This window comes from Entelurus aequoreus, linkage group LG07 (assembly GCF_033978785.1).
Source record: "Entelurus aequoreus isolate RoL-2023_Sb linkage group LG07, RoL_Eaeq_v1.1, whole genome shotgun sequence".
In the NCBI taxonomy this organism is placed as follows: domain Eukaryota; kingdom Metazoa; phylum Chordata; class Actinopteri; order Syngnathiformes; family Syngnathidae; genus Entelurus; species Entelurus aequoreus.
This window is the reverse complement of record NC_084737.1, coordinates 6898733-6913289: the sequence shown is the minus strand read 5'-3', so window position 1 is coordinate 6913289 and position 14557 is coordinate 6898733. Positions and strand designations below refer to the sequence as shown.

Here is a 14557-nt window from a genome sequence, read left to right as displayed (position 1 = left end):
TATTATTTTACTGATTTAAAAAGAGACTGTGGAGGGAGGTGTGGCCAGCGCTGCCTGCACGAGCAAAGGTCACCACCTCTGTCCATGGCGCTGAGGACAGAGCACCATCAGACGGGGGCGTGGCAGTGCTGACGGTGAGACACAGCTGGCAGGTGATTAGATTTCACAGGTGGTACGTGTTAATCTAATCATCTGTTGTCTTTAACAGTAAGCGGCCGGGAGCAGGAGGAGAGAGAGGATACGGACGTGGCTGAAAAGTCACGTTCTGCTGGAGAGAAAACTTTTGTTAAAACATATGATTATTAAAGGCCTACTGAAATGATTTTTTTTAATTCAAACGGGGATAGCAGATCCATTCTATGTGTCATACTTGATCATTTCGCGATATTGCCATATTTTTTCTGAACGTATTTAGTATAGAACAACGACGATAAATTTCGCAACTTTTGGTCTCTGATAAAAAAAAGCCTTACCCCTACCGGAAGTAGTGTGACGACACCGGAGGAAGGACTGCTCACATTTTCCTATTGTTTACACCAGCAGCGAGAGAGATTCTGACCGAGAAAGCGACGATTACCCCATTACTTTTAGCGAGGATGAAAGATTCGTGGATGAGGAACGAGAAAGTGAAGGACTAGCGTGCAGTGCAGAACGTATCTTTTTTCGCTCTGACCGTAACTTAGGTACAAGCTGGCTCATTGGATTCCACACTCTCTCCTTTTTCTACTGTGGATCACGGATTTGTATTTTAAACCACCTCGGATACTATATCCTCTTGAAAATGAGAGTCGAGAACGCGAAATGGACACTCACAGTGACTTTTATCTCCACGACAATACATCGGTGAAGCACTTTAGCTACTGAGCTAACGTGATAGCATCGGGCTTTACTGCATATAGAAACAAAACAAATAAGTCCCTGACTGGAAGGATAGCCAGAAGATCAACAATACTACCAAACTCTGGACATGTAACTACACGGTTAATGCTTTCCAGCTTGGCGAAGCTTAGCAATGCTGTTGCTAACGACGCCATTGAAGCTAACTTAGCTACGGAACCTCGACAGAGCTATGCTAAAAACATTAGCTCTGCACCTACGCCAGCTCTCATCTGCTCATCACGACCCGTGCTCACCTGCGTTCCAACGATCGATCAGACTGCGTGGTGGTAGTAGTGGCTTTCAAGGCCTACTGAAAGCCACTACTACCAACCATGCAGTCTGATAGTTTATATATCAATGATGAAATCTTAACATTGCAACACATGCCAATACGGCCGGGTTAACTTATAAAGTGCAATTTTAAAATTCCCGCCACACTTTCGGTTGAAAAACTCCTTTGGATATGATTTATGCGCGTGAAGTCGCAAAATCCACGGAAGTGGTTGTACCCCATCGACCCGATACAAAAACCTCTTGTTTTCTTCGACAAAATTCCACAGTATTCTGGACATCTGTGTTGGTGAATCTTTTGCAATTTGTTTAATGAACAATGGAGGCTGCAAAGAAGAACGTTGTAGGTGGGATCGATCGGTGTATTAGTGGCTAAGTACAATACTTACAGCAACACAACAAGGACTACTTACTACGCCTAGCCGATGCTTGCCGCCAAACCCACGGATGAAGTCCTTCGTCGCGCCGTCGATCGCTGGAACGCAGGTGAGCACGGCTGTTGATGGGAAGATGAGGGCTGGCTGGCGAAGGTGGAGCGCTAATGTTTTTATCATAGTTCTGTGAGGTCCGGTTGCTAAGTTGCTAAATTAGCCTTAGCGTCGCTAGCAACAGCATTGTTAAGCCTTACCAGGCTGAGAATTTTTAACCGTGTAGTTACATGTACATGGTTTAATAGTATTGTTGATCTTCTGTCTATCCTTCCAGTCAGGGGTTTATTTATTTTGTTTCTATCTTCATTTGAGAACGATGCAATCACGTTAGCTCAGTAGCTAAGTGTGTCACCGATGTATTGTCGTGGAGATAAAAGTCACTTTAAATGTCCATTTCGCGTGCTCGACTCTCATTTTCAAGAGGATATAGTATCCGAGGTGGTTTAAAATACAAATCCGTGATCCACAATAAAAAAAGGAGAGTGTGGAATCCAATGAGCCAGCTTGTACCTAAGTTACGGTCAGAGCGAAAAAAGATACGTCCATCACTGCCTCTCGAGTCCTTCACTGTAACGTTCCTCATCTACGAATCTTTCATCCTCGCTCAAATTAATGGGGTAATCGTCGCTTTGTCGCTCCGAATCGCTCTGAATCGCTCTCGCTCCATTGTAAACAACGGGGAATTGTGAGGAATCCTAGCTCCTGTGACGTCACGCTACTTCCGGTACAGGCAAGGCTTTTTTTTTATCAGCGAGCAAAAGTTGCGAACTTTATCGTCGATTTTCTCTACTAAATCCTTTCAGCAAAAATATGGCAATATCGCGAAATGATCAAGTATGACACATAGAATGGATCTGCTATTCCCGTTTAAATAAAACAATTTAATTTCAGTAGGCCTTTCAGTAGACCTTTAAAACCTTGTTAAAACACGCACGCTTGGCTCCTGTGCCGTGTCTGACAGTGGGACTGCGAGGACGCAACTTCCACAGAGACAAATGGACGGACGGCTGGATGATTTTTACTCAAATGTTGATTGAATGAAATAACATGTCATTAATTAGTTCATTTTATTTTACGATATGTTAAGTGCCAGTAAAAATGAGCCATGTTATGTATGACACGCTGTGATGCACTCAGAAGCTTTATGACATTTTTCCGTGGTCATTGCAACGTGTGCTGGTCTGATACAAAAAACCGTGTTGTGTTGCAAAGAGCAGCATTAAAGCCACTTAACACATCAGGGACTCCACAGGGAGCGAGTGAGGATTACAATGGAGCAGCTTTCAGCGGCGGGGTCGCAGCATTATTACTCTCTTTATTTGCTGGATCGCTCGCCCTCGTTTGTCAAAGGAATCAAGCAGCAGCTCGCTGGCGTCCAATCAGTGTTCTTCACTCGGCAAATTGTGCGTGTGATTATTGAACTCCTTGCCCGGATGAAGCTGGCACGTAGGAACCTTTCACTGCATCAATTGAGTCATGCATCACAGCATATCATAGCAGCATCCATCCAGACAGCGTGCAAATGCACCCCCGAGTCAGACTGTCAAATTAAACACGATTCAAAGCGAGAACATAATCTCTTAGTGTTAGAATAATTGTTTCTAAATTATCACAAAAACTTTGTGTTACATTGAGGGTCTGGTGAGAAGGCAAAAGCTGTCTTTGAAACCTACCAGGTCGTAAAACTCCACTGTGTAGGGGGGGGGAGCAAGATGAAGGTGTTCCTGTGCTCTTTCATACTTCAAAGCGGAGAGAAGACAGGATCTGCCCAATTTCCAGACGACCTCTTTTTCAACCTCCTTTTTGAACTGGTCAACGAACGTCTTTTTGAACTATTTTATGGACCTCTTTTGGAACTATTTTACGAAGTCTTTTTGAACTGACCTTTTCCGTGAATTGTTTACGACCTTTTCTGTGAACTTCTTGCGACCTTTGTCCTTTGGAAACAGTGGTGGCCATGTGGTCGGGGAGGGTCCAAAATAAAAGCGGGAGGCGTGCAATCTTTCGGCAGAGCGTGCTGAGATACTGTTATAAGGGTACAGTGTACACACGACTCTCCTCAATATTGAGTCCAAATTGAATTCTGTCTCTGTTTAATTCTTTGCCTCTTGTCTTGTTTAATAGATGCCATCAGTGTTTGAACCTGACACTTAGCATTAACATAGCACATTTTTAACATGCATAGGAATGCTGGGATGGATTTTTAATTAAATATCCATCCATCCATTTTTTGACCTGAATAAATAAATATAAACCAAATAAATAATGAAATATTGAAACATTTACGTGAAATGTTTTACATTTGATTCCAAAATATACCATTAAAAAAATGACAAATATGTATTATTTTAAAATAATCAACTTACAAATGTCATGGCTATCTAATAACATTTATATCATCAGAGGCAGTGCAAATCAGTCGAGTGAAGCCCGGTGGCGGGTATTCCCGTAAGTCCACAGTAGGGTTGTCCCGATACCAATATTTTGGTACCGGTACCAAAATGTATTTCGGCGCTTTTCGATACTTTTTAAATAAAGGGGACCACAAAAAATGGCATTGACTTCATTTTAACAAAAAACCTTACATTAAACATGTTTATTTTTGCAATTTTGTCCTTAAATAAAATAGTGAACATACTAGACCACTTTTCTTTTAGTAGTAAGTAAGCAAACAAAGGCAAATTATGGAACATGGAGTCTAACAGGCTGAGCTTCATAATCAGAGCCGAGTACGATGTCCTTCCCTTTCCAACTAACCTACATCTCTGGTTAGGAGAGGATCCGGCCTGTCTCCAGTGTGCAGCCCCTGCAAACCTCAAGCATATCCTGGCAGGCTGCAAGGTCAGCCTAACTCAGAGAAGATACACATGGCGCCACAACCAAGTGTTGAGATGCCTGGTCGCAGAACTGGAGCAGATTAGGGTAACCACCAACGCCTTTGCACATAGGTACTCAGGACACAGTCCCACAGCTGACATCCTCCTTCATTCGAGAAGGAGATCAACAAGGGAACAACTGCAGACTCATACACACTTAACACAGCGAGAGATTGGGAAATGAAAGTGGACCTAATCGCAGTGATCAACTTGACTTGGTCCTCTGGTCCAATGCCTGCCAACCTGTCCTTATCGTTGAGCTCACGGGCCCTTGGTAAGATGCCATCGATGAGGCATACGAAAGGAAAAGGCTATTTTTATTTAACTAACATCTAACATTTAACTAATATCAACTAACCCTAACCCCAGGCCTCATCAACCTGTGGGCCAGCCTTGGACGAGGGTGTATTGTGATAAAGGCCGAAACACTAACTGAGTCCAGGGCACACAACTGATGATGTGTTCTTTGGCGACCGTCTTTGTGGTCAGTGCCAATCCCACCAAGAAATATCTCCAACCCCACTAAAGAAATGGTCGCTCCAATATGTACTGATCCCAACAGGGATTGTAAGATCCAGTCCTTTTAAGCAAGGCAAAAATGGGTGTTCATTAATTATTTAATGTTTTTTCCATACTTTTATTCCATTACCCTGCTGCTTTTTATTTACACTCTATATCTATTTTATGATCAATTTAAAAATGTCATGGCTTTTAAAATATATTTATGACATTTATTAAATTATATTTTAATCTTTTAATGGTATTTCATAACTTTATATTTAATTATACAAAACATTAAATTAAATATCTAAATGTCATGGCCTCCTTAAATGACTTAATGACATTTAAATGTTTTAAATGACATTTTAAATATATATTTTTTTATTTATCAAATGCCATTGTTCACTTTTTAACGACTTGTTTATTTCTATAATAATTAGATTTTATGATGCTGTCACATCATAAAAAGCAACTTGGCTTCAGATTTACACTGTATGTTTATTTATGATTAATTCAATATTATGGATTTAAAAACAATATTTAATGACAGCAATATTTATTTGAATATAAGTTTTATTTTGACAGTATTTCTAAATTTTATATTTTATTATGATAAATATATAAAATATAAACTAAATATATAAAAGTCATGGCCTTTTTAAATGACTTAATTCTAATTAAATGTATGATTTTTAATTATTTTTCTTATTTATTGGCATCATTTACTTTTTTATTATTTATTTATTACTTGTTTTATTTCATGATGCTGTCACACCATGAAAAATAACTTTACACTGTATATTGATCTTATGATTATTTCAAAATTTTTATGACTTAAAAAATTATTTAATGACATTTATACATATTTTTTGGGACAATATTTCTTAATTTTATATTTATTTATAAAAAAAATACATAAAATACAAATTAAATACATAAATGTCATGGCTTTTTTAATGGCTTGAAGACAATTAAATGTATTACATTACATTGTAATTATTTTTCCTATTTATTAAGGGACAAGCGGTAGAAAATTAATGGATGGACATTATTCACTTTTTAATTACTTTTTTATTTCTTTAATCGTTTTATTTTGTGATGCTGTCACACCAAGAAAAGCTACTATGCTTCTGATTGACACTGTATATTTATGTTACCATCAATTTAATACTTTAATGGCTTTTTAAAAACATTTATATTTATGAAAATATTTTTTTTTAATTTTTGATGGTATTTCTTAGCTTTATATTTAATTACAAAACATATATAAAATACAAAATAAATATATACATTTTATGGCCCTTTTAAATGACTTAATGCCATTTAAATGTATTAAATTACAATTAATTATAATTAATTAAATAATCACAGTTAATTATTGTCCTTATTTACTTTTTAATGACTTGGTTATTTCTTTAAGTGTTTTATTTTGTAATGCTGTCACACCTGCAAAAGCAACTTGGCTTCAGATTTACACTGTACATTTATTTATTTTCATTTTTCATTTCTTTTTAAAAATATCTAATGACATGTGAGCTCGAAAGGGACAAGCGGTAGAAAATGGATGGATGGATGAATGTGTATTTATGAAATTACATTTCTAATATTTTTAAGGCATTTCTTATTTATTTAATGACCATATTCAGTTTTAACGACAATATTCATCATGTAATGATACTTCCGTACCCTAAAAAGCAACATGGCTTTATATTTAATCATAAGACAAAATACTAACATTTTAGGGCAATTTTTAAATGGCTCAATGACATATACATGTATTAAATTACATTTTTATTTGTGATTTAATATTCATTATTAAATGCCTTTTTTTTCATAAATAATTGTAATTTATGATACTGCCTCGTCCTAAAAAGCAACATTGCTTTTTGTTAAATTTTGGCATTAAAAAAAACCTCCACGCTTGCCTCTCAGCATCAGAGTTCAATTTTTTTTTTAAAAAAAGCTCTATTTTGGTAACTAATTAGACGTGTCACGTTTAAAGCGGAAGAGCTGTGTTTTAAGCGTAATTGCGTCGCCATGGTTACGGCGGGTTGCTAGGCGAGGGTGCCAATTGTGTTGCGTGTTGGACGCATGTTAGATGCATGGAGTGTTTACACGCGTACTTTAATGACTTACAGCTCTTTAAGAGCGTGTTTGTCAAAATGAATACTTGAACATTAACTTGTGTCTTTTGTCTACACACAATTGTCTTTTATTGGTGAACAAAGATGCCACATTTTAACTCCTCTCTTGATGAATGACGACCACTGAGTGTGGCGGCGCGCCTCCGGCATGCAGACCATTTGTCAGCGGGGAGAAGGACATGAATGAAAATGCATCAAAGCCGCAAAAAGTCATGATTAAAAAATGCGCCGCTGAGGCCACTGATTGGACAACGTGCTCTTTGGCAATCATGCCAGGAAGCTTTGTTGACAGATGGATCGTTTTCACGCTTTTCCTTCTCATCAAAGACAATATGGAGCTCGAGCGCTCGCCAAAAAAAAGTCCATTACAAGGTCAGAAAAAATGAAAAACAATTTTTGGGTTAATTTATGACAAATTCCATCTCCAGAAACAAAACAGATCACTTCACAGGACATGTGAAGGCGCGGGGGCTGTACCTCAGAGCGTGGTGTGTTAGAATCATTATGTGTAAGTTATCACACAACTCTTATGCTTAAAGGCCGTTGCTATAGTTATTATCAATTGTGCTGAAGTTGTACTTTTCTATCTGTGCAAAGGGACAACTTGCAATCTTGGATTGCGAGTCGTCTCGTATCAGTGTTTGTGTCCAGACATGGCCTGCTGACTGCCAAGGGCGAACATCGAGTACCTTGACGCAGACAAAGCAGAGACTGTCACAGTCTCTGTCTGTGTCTGTTTGTCTCTGTGTTTGTCTTTGGGAGAGTGGGCGTGTTTTGGGCGTAGGCGTGGCTCCAGCTCTCAGCCTGGCACAGCTGATCCCAGCAACCGAATCATTCACCTTTCTACATGTGGTAACGCTTCTCGCCTGTTTGTTCTTGAATTCTAGCACTTTTGGATATCTTGCGAATCTGCCATTTTTGTGTTTTTTGGCTCCTCATTCTACCCCTGTTTTTTCCCTCTGCCTTCAGTTCCCTACCTGCCGTGTGTGCCTGCTCAGCCTGCTAGCCTCAGCCTGCTAGCCACAGCCTGCTAGCCTCAGCCTGCTAGCCTCATCCTGATAGCCTCAGCCTGCTAGCCTCAGCCTAGCCTCAGCCTGCTAGCCACAGCCTGCTAGCCTCAGCCTGCTAGCCTCAGCCTGTTAGCCACAGCCTGCTAGCCACAGCCTGCTAGCCTCAGCCTGCTAGCCTCAGCCTGCTTGCCACAGCCTGCTAGCCTCAGTGTGCTCTCCTGGACTGCCAAGCCAAGGACTACGAGCTCCCTCCTTTCCCTCTGGTTTTATTAATTATAACCCTTGAACTTTAATTCTGCTTGTCTTTTTGTGCATTTGGGTCCACCAGTTTTACCAAAATTTAAATCTGTCTCTACTTGATTCCTCGCTTCTTGTCTGTTTAATAGATAGTTCTGTGTTTGAACCTGACAGGTGGGAGACTGTAACTGAGTGTGCAGCTCCATATGTTCTCCCCATGAGCAAAATTAAAATCTGTCTCTGCTTAATTCCTTGCTTCTTGTCTGTTTAATAGATGGCATCAGTGTTTGAACCTGACAGGTGGGAGACTGTAACTGAGTGTGCAGCTCCATACGTTCTCCACATGAGCAAAATTTAAATCTGTCTCTGCTTGATTCCTTGCTTCTTGTTCTGTTTAATAGATGTCATCAGTGTTTGAACCTGACAGGTGGGAGACTGTAACTGAGTGTGCAGATCCATACGTTCTCCTCATGAGCAAAATTAAAATCTGTCTCTGCTTGATTCCTTGCTTCTTGTTCTGTTTAATAGATGTCATCAGTTTTTGAACCTGACAGGTGGGAGACTGTAACTGAGTGTGCAGATCCATACGTTCTCCCCATGAGCAACATTTAAATCTGTCTCTGCTTGATTCCTTGCTTCTTGTTCTGTTTAATAGATAGTTCGGTGTTTGAACCTGACAGGTGGGAGACTGTAACTGAGTGTGCAGCTCCATATGTTCTCCTCATGAGCAAAATTAAAATCTGTCTCTGCTTGATTCCTTGCTTCTTGTCTGTTTAATAGATGGCATCAGTGTTTGAACCTGACAGGTGGGAGACTGTAACTGAGTGTGCAGCTCCATACGTTCTCCTCATGAGCAAAATTTAAATCTGTCTCTACTTGATTCCTCGCTTCTTGTCTGTTTAATAGATAGTTCGGTGTTTGAACCTGACAGGTGGGAGACTGTAACTGAGTGTGCAGCGCCATACGTTCTCCTCATGAGCAAAATTGAAATCTGTCTCTACTTGATTCCTTGCTTCTTGTCTGTTTAATAGATAGTTCGGTGTTTGAACCTGACAGGTGGGAGACTGTAACTGAGTGTGCAGCTCCATATGTTCTCCTCATGAGCAAAATTGAAATCTGTCTCTACTTGATTCCTTGCTTCTTGTCTGTTTAATAGATAGTTCGGTGTTTGAACCTGACAGGTGGGAGACTGTAACTGAGTGTGCAGCTCCATATGTTCTCCTCATGAGCAAAATTAAAATCTGTCTCTGCTTGATTCCTTGCTTCTTGTCTGTTTAATAGATGGCATCAGTGTTTGAACCTGACAGGTGGGAGACTGTAACTGAGTGTGCAGGTCCATACGTTCTCCTCATGAGCAAAATTAAAATCTGTCTCTGCTTGAGTCCTTGCTTCTCGTTCTGTTTAATAGATAGTTCGGTGCTCAAACCTGACAGCATCCGTCGGTAGAATGTGAGCGAGCATCGTTGTTAGTTGCTGTATTTAATAACATTTTTCTACTTATGGAAGAATTCATATCGTAGCATATTTATCCTAAAAAGAGTAAACAATTAAAGGCTCCATCCATCAACGTCATGCATCTTTGTAGCAAATTGTGATATTAGTGGGCGCTAGAAAACTAAAATAAGAGTTATTACTCTACTAGGGGCGAAACTTTAGTGGCCAACACAAATTTTACATTTTTATCATCCACATTAGTACCTTGTTTATAAGCACTTTACTAAACCATACATTGTTCATTAGGGAATATCGTTACTGTAACAAGAATCTGACTAATAAGGCCTTTGTTATTACTAGAAGTAGAAAGAGAATGCATGTTTGAGTGTTGTCTGTACAGCGTTACATGACTTGCTTGGTGTACAGGACTGTTCATTGATCGCTGCAAACAACGTGGTGTTCACCAACCAGTGGACCACCTTTTCCTTGCGCCCACTCATATGCCCACTTTAGAAAGCCACGTGCGAGGAGATCAGTCATGACTTTAACGCGGCTCTGTGGGCTTTTGGAATAAAACCATTTTTAAAACATTTTTAAAAAACACAGTGGGGCGCCAAAAGTAGAATTAAAGATGATTCAATTAAACAGCCTAAGGCATCGGTGTCAAACTCAAGGCCCAGGGGCCAGATCTGGCCCACCACGTACTTTTATGTGGCCCGCGAAAGCCTAGAAAGCACTTGATTTTTCTCACAAAATGTATTTGTTTTTTGACATTAAAATTTCATGTATTTTGACTTTAATTTGATCTGATCATGCAACAGACATAATATTAAAATATATTCCAATTTTTGTTTTGTTTTTTTCCAAATAAAATACTGTATTTGCTTGTCCACCTGGTTTATGAATTTTAAAGCAAGTTATCCATCAGTTTGTATAAAAAAAAGAAAAAGATAAATGCATAGATAATTTTGCAATAATTAGCGCTATCAAATGTTTAAAAAAAAATCATGATTAACCATAACTTTGAATTTAGATTAATTATTATTAATCACTACTTTGAATTCGGATTAATCATGATTAATCACAGGTTATTAATAAAGTAAAAAAGTTAAAGTGCCAATGATTGTCACACACACACACTAGGTGTGGCGAAATTATTCTCTGCAATTGACCCATCACCCTTGATCACCCCCTGGGAGGTGAGAGGAGCAGTGAGCAGCAGCGGTGGCCACGCCCGGGAATCATTTTTGGTGATTTAACCCCCCATTCCTATCTTGATGCTGAGTGCCAAGCAGGGAGGTAATGGGTCCCATTTTTATAGTCTTTGGTATGACTCGGCCGGGGTTTGAACTCACGACCTACCGCTCTCAGGGCGGACACTCTAACCACTAGGCCACTGAGCAGGTCTCGCTTGTATAATTTCAATTAACCTTAAAAAAAAAGCCCAATATTCGGACAAAAAGAGTTACACAAACATAAAAACAAAATATTCCCATGACGGTAAGTAACATTTTTACATTCTTAACAGCTCATGCCAGTGTTTGTATTTTATATCAATCACAAGCAGTTTTGCTCCCCCTGCAGGTTCCAAGTGTAATGGACTTTTACAAACATAGAATACAATCACATTCTTACAAATGATGATGTTACATTACATCAACTGTTTGGCCGCCGTCACTCACCCAGGTGATACAAGGTGCACTGTCTCCCTCTGCTGGGTACTAGAGGAAGTACAACACATATGTGATCAGTTTCTTAACCAAAACATGTGCAGACATTCAAACCAAACACAATTTTTATTTTGCCGAACAATAACAGGCACCTCACATGAAAATGGAATGAATTACCTCCAAATGACAGAAAGTGAGAATGTACGAAAGTTGTTGTTTTAACGACATTTATTCATTGTTGACATGATAGTGGTGGTAGTAGCAGCAGCAGATAAATACTAATAAAGACAAAACACTATTTAATGAAAGTAATATACTATAATGTAGTGTTTCTCATAACACTTGTGGTACGCGGGCTCTACCAAGTGGTACGTCAAACTCAAAATCACTTGATTGAGGTACAATGTTTTATATTTCTATATTTAAACACAGTGTTACTGTTCAAAATGTGTGTAATGTCAGAGTGGCCAAAAATATTAAACATTCTTGCTAATTAAATCCTTGTTTTTGATCAATATGTAGGCCTACTATGCTACTGTATTTTATTGTTCTTCACTATGGTGGTACGAGAGTACTTGGGTAGCCAAATTTTCTGAGGTAGTACTTGGTGGAAAAAAAAGTTTGAGAAAGCCTGCTGCAGTGTATTTGTTTGGCACTGTAGATTAAAACCTCTAAAGCCTTAGTGGCCACATGCGTGGACAGCACATTTTAGCTCTTATTTCCAAAATTGTGTACACTACTGAATTGGGGTCTTATGGCCGCTTATGTGGACACTTATACTGCCATCTGGTGGTGTCAGAAGAGTATAACATACAGTGGAATTTGGGAGAAAAAAAGTTTAAAAATAAGAATTAGCATGTCATTAAACATGAAGTACACGTTTGTTACTTAAGGACTAAGTACATCATATAAAAAGATGATTCTTAGTTTTTATTCTAATTGGGGTCCAATAAGCCCAAATAGCAAAGATAAATAAAAAAAGCATGTAAACAAACAGCTTGGGCCTTAAGAGGTTAAGTTAAGTTGGAGCAGATGCCTACAAACCACTAAAGAAGAGCAAGTCAAAAACCTGAACTGGTCCGCTTGGTTAATGAAGAGTTAGACAATAATATGATAAATATTCTTTAATTTGACCTCTAATATGGTTGTATGTGGTCATTGTTTATTTCTGATACAACAATTAAGATATGCTAACACATCTGTTGGTTATGGAAGTCCAATTCCGCCATTAAAAAATGTAAAACCCCAATAGTAAATCATAATTGTGAGATAAATAGTTGAAATTATGTGATTAAAAAGTCAAAACAATGATATAAAAAGTGATAATTTGGACAAAAAGAATGTACTCGATAAAAAGTATAAAACAAGCCAAATTGTTGCAACGACAGAATAGTTATTTATGGTTTATATAATTTAATACACTAACTTGAATGATGTCGATCTCTGTGATGTTCATAAAAATGTTGTTGAGTATTTGGGGCACCTTTGTTGGCAGCCATTGACTCCGTGGACTAGTTTGCCATGGAAACATGTCGGACTAGCAAGAGAAAAAAAGTTTTGAATTTTCCAATGTCTGCGACTACAGACGAAAATATTCCACACTTTCTTGTTTTTTTCCGCTGTCCGCTCTTTAAAAACTGCGCTTTTTGTGTGGTTCGCGACATATTTCCGGGTAAGGCGGAAGAGAGTATTGTCGACCAATCAAAACACAGAACTTTGTTTTTGTCCCGCCTCTCAGCAAAGCCATCGTTGCATGTTGACCAATCAAAAAGCGACATTGTACGTGACATGACAGAATCACAACACGACAAATAAAAAGTATAAAACAAGCCAAATTGTTGTAACGACATGATAGTTTTATATGGTTTATATAATTGAATACACTAACTTGAATGATGTCGACCTCTGTGATGTTCATAAAGATGTTGTTGAGTATTTGGGGCACCTTTGTTGGCAGCCATCGACTCCGTGGACTAGTTTGCCATGGAAACATGTTGGACTAGCAAGAGGAAAAAAGTTGTGAATTTTCCAATGTCTGCGACTACAGACGAAAATATTCCACACTTTCTTGTTCTTTTCCGCTGTCCGCTCTTTAAAAACGGCGCTTTTTGTGTGGTTCACGACCTATCTCCGGGTAAGGAGGAAGAGAGTATTGTCGACCAATCAAAACACAGAACTATGTTTTTGTCCCGCCTCTCAGCAAAGCCATCGTTGCATGTTGACCAATCAAAAAGCGACATTGTACGTGACATGACAGAATCACAACACTACAAATAAAAAGTATAAAACAAGCCAAATTGTTGCAACGACATGATAGTTGTATGTGGTTTATATAATTAAGTACACTAACTTGAATTATGTCGACCTCTGTGATGTTCATAAAGATGTTGTTGAGTATTTGGGGCACCTTTGTTGGCAGCCATTGACTCCGTGGACTAGTTTGCCATGGAAACATGTCGGACTAGCAAGAGAAAAAAAGTTGTGAATTTTCCAATGTCTGCAACTACAGACGAAAATATTCCACACTTTCTTGTTTCTTTTCCGCTGTCCGCTCTTTAAAAACGGCGCTTTTTGTGTGGTTCACGACATATTTCCGGATAAGGCGGAAGAGAGTATTGTCGACCAATCAAAACACAGAACTTTGTTTTTGTCCCGCCCTTCAGCACAGCCATCGTCGGATGTTGACCAATCAAAAAGCGACATTGTACGTGACATGACAGAATCACAACACGACAAATAAAAAGTATAAAACAAGCCAAATTGTTGAAACGACATGATAGTTTTATATGGTTTATATAATTGAATACACTAACTTGAATGATGTCGACCTCTGTGATGTTCATAAAGATGTTGTTGAGTATTTGGGGCACCTTTGTTGGCAGCCATCGACTCCGTGGACTAGTTTGCCATGGAAACATGTCGGACTAGCAAGAGGAAAAAAGTTGTGAATTTTCCAATATCTGCGACTACAGACGAAAATATTCCACACTTTCTTGTTCTTTTTCCGCTGTCCGCTCTTTAAAAACGGCGCTTTTTGTGTGCTTCACGACATATTTCCGGGTAAGGCGGAAGAGAGTATTGTTG

General features: G+C 38.8%; 1 protein-coding gene across 1 annotated transcript in view; it reads right to left on the bottom strand.

Moving 5' to 3' along the window:
- The window catches only part of kcng1 (potassium voltage-gated channel, subfamily G, member 1), a 70174-nt gene extending 56717 nt beyond the window's left edge, over positions 1–13457 (bottom strand). The window contains exons 1-2 of the mRNA XM_062051889.1: positions 13362–13457; positions 11486–11524 (exon numbers count right to left, since the gene is read on the bottom strand). The gene's annotated coding sequence lies outside the window, so the exon portion shown is untranslated. The remainder of the gene's footprint in view (positions 1–11485; positions 11525–13361) is intronic.
- Positions 13458–14557: the final 1100 nt, after the last annotated feature.